This window comes from Narcine bancroftii, chromosome 1, assembly GCF_036971445.1.
Source record: "Narcine bancroftii isolate sNarBan1 chromosome 1, sNarBan1.hap1, whole genome shotgun sequence".
NCBI classification, from domain to species: domain Eukaryota; kingdom Metazoa; phylum Chordata; class Chondrichthyes; order Torpediniformes; family Narcinidae; genus Narcine; species Narcine bancroftii.
Window position 1 is genome coordinate 330,367,783 of NC_091469.1, and position 12,271 is coordinate 330,380,053.

General features: G+C 43.4%; 1 long non-coding RNA gene across 2 annotated transcripts in view; it reads left to right on the forward strand.

Moving 5' to 3' along the window:
• LOC138748401 (uncharacterized) overlaps nt 1-12,271 on the forward strand; it is a 42,743-nt gene that overhangs the window by 16,083 nt on the left and 14,389 nt on the right. The window contains exon 4 of one of the 2 annotated variants that reach the window (XR_011347998.1): nt 1,806-2,087. The exons of the other annotated variant lie outside the window; for it this stretch is intronic. This is a non-coding gene — a long non-coding RNA (uncharacterized lncRNA). Of the gene's footprint in view, nt 1-1,805; nt 2,088-12,271 lie in introns of those variants that run through there. 2 annotated transcript variants of the gene reach the window in all.

A 12,271-nucleotide genomic window follows, 5' to 3' on the forward strand; every position in this document is an offset into this window, starting at 1 on the left:
GCTACTCAAAAAAGTCTTTGGAAACAGTTATTAAATTTGTGGAACAGAACCATAGCTACAGCCTTCAAGGCATCATGCACATGCACATGGAACAGAATAATCTTATCACAAATAAATTACAAAGTCGTAAGCAAAGTGATACATGAAAGTATTGAAAGAAATCAAAAGAAGCATCAAGCCGCGCAGCAGATGCAGGAGAAGCTGCAATTTTCCCATCCACCAGCCATGCAGCAGATGCAGGATAAGCTACAAGTGTCCCATCCACCAGCCATGCAGCTGATGCAGGAGAAGTTGCAAGTGTCCCATCCACCAGCAGTGTAGCATATACAGGAGAAACTGAAAGTGTCCCATCCACCAGCCATGCAGCTGATGCAGGAGAAGTTGCAAGTGTCCCATCCACCAGCCATGCAGCAGATGCAGGAGAGGCTGCAAATGTCCCATCCACCAGCCGATCAGCTGATGCAGGAGAAGTTGCAAGTGTCCCATCCACCAGCCGTGTAGCATATACAGGAGAAACTGAAAGTGTCCCATCCACCAGCCATGCAGCAGATGCAGGAGAATCTGCAAGTATCCCATCCACCAGCCATGCAGCTGATGCAGGAGGAGTTGCAAGTGTCCCATCCACCAGCCGTGTAGCATATACAGGAGAAACTGAAAGTGTCCCATCCACCAGCCATGCAGCAGATGCAGGAGAAGCTGCAAGTGTCCCATCCACCAGCCGTGTAGCATATACAGGAGAAACTGAAAGTGTCCCATCCACCAGCCGTGCAGCAGATGCAGGAGAAGCTGCAAATGTCCCATCCACCAGTTGTGCAGCTGATGCAGGAGAGGCTGCAGGAGTCCTGTCCACCAGCCATGCAGCTGATGCAGGAGAAATCCACGTCCTTATGCTGCTGTTGCGGATGAATCTTCATCAGGTGCAGTTGCAACTTGGGTGGCCACAGAGAGGGATCTCCGAGAACCTTATGACACAGGACACGTTGACCTCTTAATTCTCCATGATCATAGGAGGATGTGAATCCGAACTTCATCTATTGGTCATCATACCTTTGTTTGGCCATTTTTGAAGGAACTGTAAAAAAAATTATTGAATACAAAATGAAGGAAAAAGAAATTTGAGATATAACCCTTTTTAGACTTTTAAAAATAGATTTGTTTTTGAGATTAAAAAAAAAATTAAAAGCCTATTATCTCAAGAAACACTGATACTACATGAAAATATAAGTTTTATGTTTGAAACACAGTGTTGCCAAAGAGTAATGGTGCTATTTCGTGGTACATCCGTTTCAAGTTAATGTCTCTTTTAAAAAAAATTTTCATGGTTTGTCTGTGTTTTAACTATAAATATATAGATCAATGTTTATTGACATAAGAATAAAAGCCTGATAACTGTACCTGTTATTATTTGACTCAAAATCTAGTCTATTTCCAAAAGTCTAAAAAAGTTATATTTTTTTAAATGAGTAATTTCCAGAGGAAATTAATATCCAAATCATGATAAGCTCATCAAATAACATAAGAAAACACTAATTTTATTGCAATTTACAAAGGGGGTTTATCTTCTGAATAATTACCATACATAACATGATCTGTTAGTTTATGTTTAATTTATTTCTATCGTGTTGGGATGATTCCTTGAACGTTAAAGGTTATTCATTTGCTCACAACAGCCAAGTAAACGTAACATATGCTACAGTCACGCAATTCCATCCAGGGTAAATCTTCAATGAAAATTTTTTGCAAAAATAATTTATATCCAGTTTTAGAGGTGAAATCTATCATGTGCCTTTTTACCTTATAAACAGGAGCCTCTTGTGTCTTGACTGAAGTGAAGAACAACAAGCTATTAGAAGACAGGAAACACACACTTCTTGTGTGGAGGACTGATGGGAACCATGACTGAGTGCAGAGTACTAAGCCACTTGTTTTAAGAGAAGGCCAGATGACCTCACTGACCTCAGTGGTAGATTGCTCGCCACGCCACCCAAGATCACCTGGGAGGGCTGAGACAAACCTCAGAGGGTTGGGAAGTCTCGGTGACCCACATGGAAACCTGTTGTGGCCATGACCCACCGGCTGATAACCACTAGTTCACAGCATCAAGCTGCTCAGTAAATAGAACAGCACAGTGGCGCAGTTGGACATGGCTGGAGGGGTGCAGAGTGGGCAGTTAGTAACATCAGCCTGTGGTGCAATGCATCCCAGATCGGCCCTGCAAAATGAAGCTAACTAACAGGCTGAGTTAAGCACAGATGAGTCAGCTGGCCTTTGCTGAAGGAAGAACTCCTCCACTTTAGCATTTCAGATGGATCTTCAGTGACTTGCAAGTTTGTTTGCAATGGAGCAGGCACAGTAGTTGGCAAATTGAAGAGAGTTTAGCTGAGAGAGGGTTGTACTAAAAAAAAAGGACACATGATCCTGGCTGAGGTTCAAGCGAGCACCATCACTTGAATCAAAGTGTATTTTGGTTGTACTTTGCAGAGTCTCTGGTATGTTGTAAAGGATGAGGTGGCTTGAAGGCCTAGTCACATTGGCGCAGAAGGAAGATATAAGAGCTTTGGCCAGGAATTCTTACCCTCCACACATTCTAAAGGAGTGCAAGTTTTATGGCAGATGACCGAAGAGCAATGTGTTTGGAAGCTTCTCCAAGGAAGTGGTCTGGCATCTTTTGCAGTGGCAGATCCATGCCTGGGCTCCCCATGGCAGTAAAAACCACCATGGCTCTCAAATTACCAAGTTCAACTTCAAGTTTATTGTCTTGTGATTGCACAAGTACAACCTGAAAAAAATAGCTTTCTCCAACCCTTGGTGCAAAACACACAGACACACAACCAGACATAACATGCATACAGACAAACAGTACACATGTAGGACAAGTATTAATATAACTAACTAAATAAATATTGTTTAGTAAATATCAGAATCTCAGATGGTTAATACAAATACTTCCTTTAGTCGTTCAGCATTCTCATGGCACGTGGGAAGAAGCGGTTTCTCAGCCTGGTGGTTCCGGCTACGGGAGTAGATGCTGTGTGCAGGGTGGTAGTGATCCAAAACAATTTTGCCTACCCTCTTCAGACATCGATTCCGGTAGCACATTGATGAGGGGGAGGGAAATTCCAGTGATCCTCTCTGCCACTCTTATGGTCCTGTGGATTGACCTCCAATCCATTTCTCTGCAGCAACTGTACCACACTGTGATGCAGCTGGCCAGGATGCTCTCAATAGAGCTCCTGTTAAAGGTTGGCAGGATGGTGGCCGGTAGCCTTGCTCATTTCAGTTCAGACTTCTCAGGAAGTGCAGTCACTGTTTCACCTTCCTGACAAGTGGGGAGATGTTGTGCGTCCTCGGCCTAATTCTAGACATCTGTGAAAGAAGTCAGCCACATCTCCAGTGGACCTCTGCATCAGGTAGCTCGAAACATTTTTCAGCTTGAAGACTAGAGATCATCAGGCAGTTCTTAAGGTGAGCCTCAACCCTTGAACACCTGACTCCTGATTGCAGTCAAGATTCCAAAAATCTAGTAAAGAACTTGTGATGATGAGATCAAGTTCAGCAGGTTCAAATGTAACGAGCCTGAATACAGATTAAGTATAAATAAAGAATCTATTAAATTTATAAATTTTGACATACAGTACAGTAACAGGCCATTTTGGCCCACGAGCCCATGCCACCCAATTACACCTGATTGACCTACATGCCTGGTACTTCAAGTAAGTATTCTTATGTTCATTAAATGCTATAAATAATTGCTATCGATCCACCATAGGAAAACTTTAAATCACCATGTCAATTCCCAGCCTCATTCCCTTGCTGACATGATCTCATCATGGTCTTATACCTTGAAACATCGGTAATATATTTTTACCTCTTATGGATGCTACGAGACCCGCTGGGTTCCTCCAGCATGTTTGTATGTTTTTACTACAATCTCAGTGTCAGCAGACTTCTGTGTTTCACTACAGCAGGCTTTAGATCAACTAGGAATTCAATTGAAATGACTGCAAAGTAATGCATTTTGGGAAGTTAAGGTCGGGCAGGAATGGTAGGGCCCTGGGGAGTGCTGTAGAACAGGGACACCAGAGAATACATAAAGTGACACAGGGTGGTGAAGAAGGTGTACAGCATGCTTGCCTTTGTTGGTCAGGGACATTGAGTACAAGAGTTGGGACATCATGTTCCAGCTGTGCAAGACGTCGGTGAGACTGCCTCTGGAGTACTGTGCGCAGTTCTGGTCACCATGCTACACAAAGGATGCAAAAGAGTATGTTGATGGCACTGGAGATCGGATAGGCTGGGACTATTTTCCCTTGTCCTGAGTGGTAACTGTATATAACTGTAACTGTTTATAAAATCATGAAAAGCAGAATAAGGTGGATGGTCACAGTCTTTTCCCAAATGGACAGTATAGGTTTAAGGTGAGAGGAGAAAGATTTAAAGGGCACTTTGGGAGCAGGGTGTTTTTTTTTAAGAAGGGCTCAGGCCCCTTCAGTTATATATCTCTACTCCTATGGACGCTGCGAGACCTGTTGGCTTAGATATTCAGTCAAAAGCAATAGGTGTGAAATATCATTCAAAAGTATCAGGCAATGGCCATCTTCAACAAAATAGAGTCTAAACACTGATCCTTGATTCTCAATGACATTACTACCACTATGATTCCCTGAGAGTGCCCACTGATTAGAACCCCCACAGCCACACAATTACAGAGGCTGCAAAATCAGGTCAAAGGCTGGGACTCCTGTGGTGAGTGACTCACCTCCTCATGCCCCAAAGCACAAGTCAAGAATGTCCGGTTGAATACAACTTAAGGTTCAAGTTTATTATCATCTGATTGTACATATGCAGCCCAACAAAATGGCATTTCTCTGAAGCAGGCACATACACACACAATAAACAGCACATCATTATTGCATATCTACATCAATATAATTTTAAATAAATACTGTGTGCTGGATGGAAAGGGACTTCTATAATTCTTTGAGCCCCATTTAAGCAACAATCCCAGTTCACGTGATTTTCTCAGCTGTTTTGATGATCCTCTGTATTGGCTTTCAGTTACTGACCCCCACAATGAAGCAGCCAATCAGGACACTCTCAACTATGCTCTTGTGTTGCCAAGATGGGGGTCAGTTGCCTTGCCGACCTCAGCCTCTTTAGGAAGTGTAGATGCTGCTGCATCTCTCAGGAATCTAATGGCATCCTGGGCAAAGCAGCCTACATAAGCCATCCCAAATATCCATTTCATCCACAAGAGAAGGACATTGCCTTCAGTGTGCACCACCTACGAAATGGACTTCTATTCTTTGCCTGGGATATTCCAGCGACATCACCAAAACTGGAACTTCTACTGCCAAAAAATGGACCAGGGGCAGCATGCCAATGAGGACGCCTCCACCTGCAGGAACCCTCCATGTCACATGTCATTCTTACTTACAATGTATTGCCATTCTTCATTCCTGATTTCAATCCTGCAGCCCCCAACCCAAAAGCATCATGGAAGTACTGTACCTTCACCAGGACTGCAGCAGTTCAGGAATGCAGCTCAAATGCATGTTGACTCTGCCTAATGCATCCCATCCTGGAAAATAAATGAAAAAATAAATCAGTTTCCAGTTGGAACTTGATCACTAGTGTAAAAAGAAATGTACATCTTACCTTTCACAAGCAACCTTTATCTTTTTGTATGAGAACCACGAAAAAAGATAGATGCTGGGATCTTGATCAAACAATGATTGAGGAACTCGTTAGCCAGGAAGCATCCATGGATAGAAAGTGTCAGTCAACATTTTATCAAGACTAAAGTAAAAAGAAGGGGGGGGGGTTTATAATGTGTATGATGGGGGCAAGAAGCTGGGGAGGAGGCAAGATTATAAAAGGTGGGAAAATGGAGAGGTAGGTAGAGGGAGAGACCCGCAGTAAGTTGGGGCAGGGGTTTGGGTGAGAGATAAAAGTAGGAACATTAGTAGGTAACTGAAATACAAAAGTCTGCTGATGCTGTGATTGTATTAAAATCAGAGTCGCTGGAGAACTCAGCCGGTCTCGCACCGTCCTCAGAAGGTATGGATATATAACTGATGTTTCGGGTCTGAGCCCTTCTTCAAGGTAATGAACTGTCAGTTATATATCTTTACCTCTAGTGAATGCTGTTGGACCTTCTACGGGACCCAGATGTAGACATGGAACTTCTCATGGGGCCCAGCCTGCCTGCATTCTTGTTGGCCAATGTGGAACTGTCCTTATTCCAAACCTACTCTGGCATCCTTCTCCAACATTTTCTTCACAGCTTAAATGACTGCATTGGTACTGCAGAACTCATGAATTTTATCACCTTCAAGATTTCTTTATTGTAATACTACAGAACCTGTAATATTATACGAAATTGCCTTCTGCCTGCCGCAAGGACAAGTATCACCATTAGTGTTGCCAACATCCCTAAAAGTAAGAGCACAAGTGTCTGTGGATTCACCTCCTGTGCTCCCGCACCCTCTGCAGCTGCAGACTCCTGTTTGATCCATTGGCCACCTAAGCTCCAGATTCAACCCTCTGATAGCACCATGAAGCCTTCAGTCCCCTGATTAATCCTGTCTTTGACACCTGCTTCCCATCAGCCAGTCTCCAGCAGCCCGGAAATCGTGCGGGTCCATCAGCTGCAAGTTGCCCACAGCCTGTGTAGGTCCTTCAGCCATGTACTCCCAATATACCTGCTCTCACCCTGCCTCCTGTTTGAACCCATCCTCTTTCCTCAATTTCCCACTCTGCCATAGTTGGAACCTTCACATACTTTACCTCACACATTAGCTATCAACTCCTGTCCTCACCAGACAGAATGAAGTTCCCATAGAGGAATTAGGGGATATGGGGAGAAGGCAGGTAGGTGGAGTTAGGTCATAAATTAGATCAGCCATGATCGTATTGAATGCCGGAGCAGGCTCGATGGGCCATTTTTGGCCTACTCCTGTTCCTACTTCCTATGTTCCTATGGTGCTCATCTTTCACCTCACTGGCCTCCACGTCCATTCTTCATTTCTACCAATTCCAACTCGATCGAACCATCAGTCCCCATCTTCCCATCTCTCCCCTCCACTTCAGCTTTCCACAGGGACCACTTTCACTGTAAAAACACAAACATGCTGGAGGAACTCAGCCAGTCCTGTAATATCCATGGGGACAAAGATACATTACCAACATTCCTGGCCTTATACCTTCGTCAAGGCATAGTAAGAAAACAAAACCGTGTCAAAGGCTGGGGAAAAAAAAAGGAAAAAATGGGAGGGGAGGAGTACCAATGAATAAACAAAAGGTATTAATTAGATAGGATAATAGGACAGAAGAGAGGAAAGGTGAGAATTGATTTAGGCTTTGTACAAGAGAAGGAAAAGGGAAGAAAGAGGGTGTTTTTATGTAGGGCCTCCACTTCATAGCTGGTTCCAATGGCAGAGAAAGATTTGCACTTATCTTTTTACAGAGCAGTGGTAAAAGGCTGCTCCAGCTTTGCTTTTATGTAGAACGATGCCTCGGTGTGTCCTCCAGAGCCGATGCAAGCGGGATGACTGTTGCCGTGGAGCCGCCCATCATCATGACGGCATAAATACACGGCAAGCAATGGCTATCTTCATTACCCGTAATCCCCCATGCAGCTGGAACCATAGGGAAACGCAGAGCAGTTCCAGCTGCATGGGGGAATTATGGGTTATGAAGTCAGCCATTGATAATTCTTCTGCCCAACCGAATCTCCGTTAAAAATATCTAGCCTACCCAATGCGATCGACCCCAGACCGGCAGCGTCTTCCTCCACTTGCTCCTGGGCACATTCGCCTTCAAGGTGGAAATGTGACAGGTCTCGACTTGACTAGGTCCTGGATCGCAGGCTGATGGTGTCATTGCGACATCATCCACCCGCCCCTAGCCAGACACGCAGCAGCTGTGTATTTATGAAGCTACCGCTGGGGCTGCCTCCTGGAAGGATTGGAGTTGTCATCTTGGAGCTGCTCCCAGAACTGTTATGAAGGTAGGGTCAGTGACGTGAGAATGGAGAACCTCCGCCTTTACAATATTTTTTTTTACTCTATAGAAGGACCTAGAGCACACATGTCAAACTCTGGCCCGCAGGCCAATTATATTTGGCCCGCAAGATCATTTCAAAAATGTATTAGAGGTGGCCCGCCCTGCAGCAAGAGCCGATACTGTTTTTTGGTAATGTCACCCCCACCATCCTCCCCCTTAATTGCACATCCTTCCCCATTGTAACACGAGAAATTGTAACATGAGAAGTCTGTCGATGTCATCAGCCGGCAAGCCAGTTGGAAGGCTCCCCGCACAACCAGTCACTTCTCCCACCTGTCGAGCGGTGCGGCGGATGGGCGAGTGCCTGTGATTTCCTGTCGGCGTGATGGGCATGGCAGGCTGCGCACGGCCCCCGGGCAGCGCGAGCCCTGCGCGACTGGCACCGGACGGCCCTTCCACAGCGCGAGCGCACTTCTCCCAGTCGCCACGGCCTTCAGCGCTTGCACCCGCGCGGACCCCAGGGATGGCTGGTTCGGCCCTGCACGTGAAGAGAGAGATGGTGGCTGTCCTCAAAGGCTGATCGGCAGCGTGCTGGGCCTGAGTGGGTGTGTAAGCAGGGGTGGGCAGAGGGTGTAGGTGAGGAGTAATGGGCAGGAGAAGTTATGGTGGTGCGAGGGGCAGTTAGAGGGAGGGATGAGTAGAAGGAGGGGTGGATACGGAAGAGGTAAAAGGGGAGGGGCAGGGTGAGTAGGGGAGGGGTGATTAGAGGGTGAGAGACGGGTAGAGGGAGGAACAGGTTGAGGGGAGAGGCAGTAGAGGGGCGTGCATAGGATGGGGTGGGTAGAGGCAGAGTGAGTGGAGTGAGGGGTGAGTAGAGGTTGGGTAAAGGACTGGTCAGATAGACGGATGGTGGGTCGAGTGTGAATAGAGGCCTAGGGCCAGAGGAGTGAGCAGGAAATGCTGAGTCCTGATGCAGGCCAAAATGGACACAGCCTGTGAATACTGACTACATCTCCAAAGGGACCAAATATGTTTCCCTCAGGTCAAGCAAAGGGTGAACTTTAGCTACGTACTCCTGACCTGTAACATTATCCTCCTAAAGTTATATCCTAAAGTTTAACAAAGAAGAGAAAACATGCAGATGTTGTTGAAAATTTTCAATAAATATTTAGTTCGGCCCTCGACTTAGTCCAAATTTTTAATTTTGGCCCTCCGTGAATTTGAGTTTGACACCCCTGACCTAGAGAGAGTGAGTCAGAGGAAATAAGATTGGATGGTTTAACAGAAACCAGAGAAGTCGGTATTAATGCCATCCAATTGGAGGGTGCCCAGATGGAAGATGAGGTGTTGTTCCTCCAATTTGTAGGTGCTCTCAGTCTGGCAGTGCAAGAGGCCATGGAGATTCATGTCAGCAAGGGAACAGGAAGGGGAAGAAATGGATGGCCACTGGGAGATCCATGTTATTGCGGCAGACAGAGCCGAGGTGCTCAATGAAGTGGTCTTCCAGTCTCTCCAATGTAGAGACCACACCAGGTGTGTTTCACACCATTTTCACTGTGACTCCTTGCACCACTCATCCCTTTCAGTACTTCGGACCACCTGTAAGCCCACAGATCACCAGATAGGGGGAGGGGGGCAGCTGGTAAGCACAAGCCCCTGCCCAGATCAATGATAGGAACTTTGCTCTGTTTTAGTGGGACATTATTGAGAATGTTTGTTTTTTCTTTCAGCCATCGTATTTACCACCTTGTTTCACCTATTATTATTTATTATATCAGCAATATTTGTTTTCAGAATCAGATTTATTGCCATGAACATGTGTGAAATTTGTTGTTTGGCAGCATCAGTGTTGTACAGAACAAGGTGCAACAATTACTCTAATTTGTTGTCTTATGAGGCAGCATTAGCAGGGTTAGAACTTTTCTCTTTGTGGTGAAGGATGGAAAGTGAGGTCTACAAGATTGTGAGGGGCATAGATAAGGTAGACTGCAAGCACCTCTTTCCCAGGACGGGAGCCAAAAATCCCAGAGGATATCTGTACAAAATGAAGGGAGGAAAGTTTAGGGGAGACAACAGGGATAAGTTGATTTTTTTAAACATAGAGTAGTGGGTGCCTGGAATGCATTGCCAAGGGTGGTGTTGGAGGCGGGAATATCAGGAGTGTTGAAGAGACTCCTAGACAGATGGGAGAAAGAAAAATAGAGGATTACCAGGTAGCAAGGGTTTCATTTTTTTTAGTAGAAATATATCAGTCAGCACTATATCGAGGGCCAAAGGGCCTAAAAATTACAATTCTGTAAATACAAGTTTTAAAAATAAATAACTAGTGCAAAAAAGATAAAAAAAGTGAGGTGGGGGGTGTCCATAGCTTCAATGTCCATTGAGAAATTTGACAGCAGAGGGCTGTTTTTGTAACATTGAGTGTGTATCTTTAGGCTCCAGTACCTCCTTCCTGATGGCAGCTGTGAGAAAAAGGCAGGAACCTGGATGGTGTGTGTTCTTTTTTTAATTTTTGTTTAAATTTTTCACGCTATAAACCATATTGACCAAGATACATACAGACATTTTTCTTCTTAAATATATAGTGTCATTTTCTCCCCCTTTCCCCCCCTCCCTCCCTCACCCCCTTCCCCATTTATTTGAAGTTCAATCTATAAGATACATTAAACCCGTTAAACAATGTTGTCACTTAATAAAAATAAACAAGAAATTTTACTGAATCAGTTCTTTTCGTTATCTTCTCCTTCTGTCATTTTAGGTGGTGGAAGTCCATGGTAGGTTTTCTCTATTGTACTTCATGTATGGCTCCCATATTTGTTCAAATATTGTAATGTTATTTCTTAAATTATGTTATTTTTTCTAATGGAATACATTTATTCATTTCTATGTACCATTGTTGTATTTTCAAGTTGTCTTCTAATTTCCAGGTTGATGTAATACATTTTTTTGCTACAGCTACGGCTATCATAACAAATCTTTTTTGTGCTCCATCCAAATCGAGTCCAAATTCTTTATTTCTTATATTACTTAGGAGGAAGATCTCTGGGTTTTTTGGTATATTGCTTTTTGTGATTTTACTTAATATCTGGTTTAGATCTTCCCAAAATTTTTTAACTTTCTCACATGTCCAAATTGCATAAATTGTTGTTCCCGTTTCCTTTTTACAGTGAAAACATCTGTCAGATACTGTTGGGTCCCATTTATTTAACTTTTGAGGTGTGATGTATAGCCTGTGTATCCAGTTATATTGTATCATGCGTAACCTTGTGTTTATTGTATTTCTCATAGTTCCGGAACATAGCTTCTCCCCTGTTTCATTCTTTATCTTTATGTTTAGATCTTGTTCCCATTTTTGTTTAGGTTTACCGTTTGTTTCCTCATTCTCCTTTTCTTGCAGTTTGATGTACATGTTTGTTACAAATTTTTTAATTATCATTGTGTCTGTAATCACATATTCAAAATTGCTTCCTTCTGGTAACCTCAGACTGTTTCCCAATTTGTCCTTCAAGTAGGTTTTCAGTTGGTGGTATGCAAACATTGTATCGTGAGTTATATTATATTTATCCTTCATTTGTTCAAAGGATAATAATTTATTTCCCGAAAAACAATTTTCTATTCTTTTGATCCCTTTTCTCTCCCATTCTCTAAAGGAAAGGTTATCTATTGTGAAAGGGATTAGCTGATTTTGCGTCAATATTAGTTTTGGTAGTTGGTAATTTGTTTTCTCCTAGCTCATAATATTTCTGTTTTGTCTTCATTATGTTCTTCTCCACGTTATATGTTTGTAGTGTTTCATATTTTATTTTTTTATCTGCCAATTCTCTTCTTTTAGTTGTATCTTCCTTTATTGCTAATTCTTTTTCTATTTCCCTTTCCAACTGTTCTGTTTCCTGATTGTAGTCCTTCTTCATCTTAGTTACATAACTTATTATTTGCCCTCTGATGAACACTTTCATTGCATCCCATAGTATAAACTTATCTTTCACTGATTCCGTATTTATTTCAAAGTACATTTTAATTTGTCGTTCAATTAATTCTCTAAAATCCTGTCTTTTAAGTAGCATGGAGTTTAATCTATACATTCTTGGTGGGATGTCCTCTAGCTCTATTGCCAATAACAGGGTTGAGTGGTCCGATAATAGTCTAGCTTTATATTCCATTTTCCTAACTCTCCCTTGAATGTGGGCTGATAACAGGAATAGGTCTATCCTTGAGTATGTTTTGTCTACCTGAATAATATGAATATTCCTTTTCCTTTGGGTGT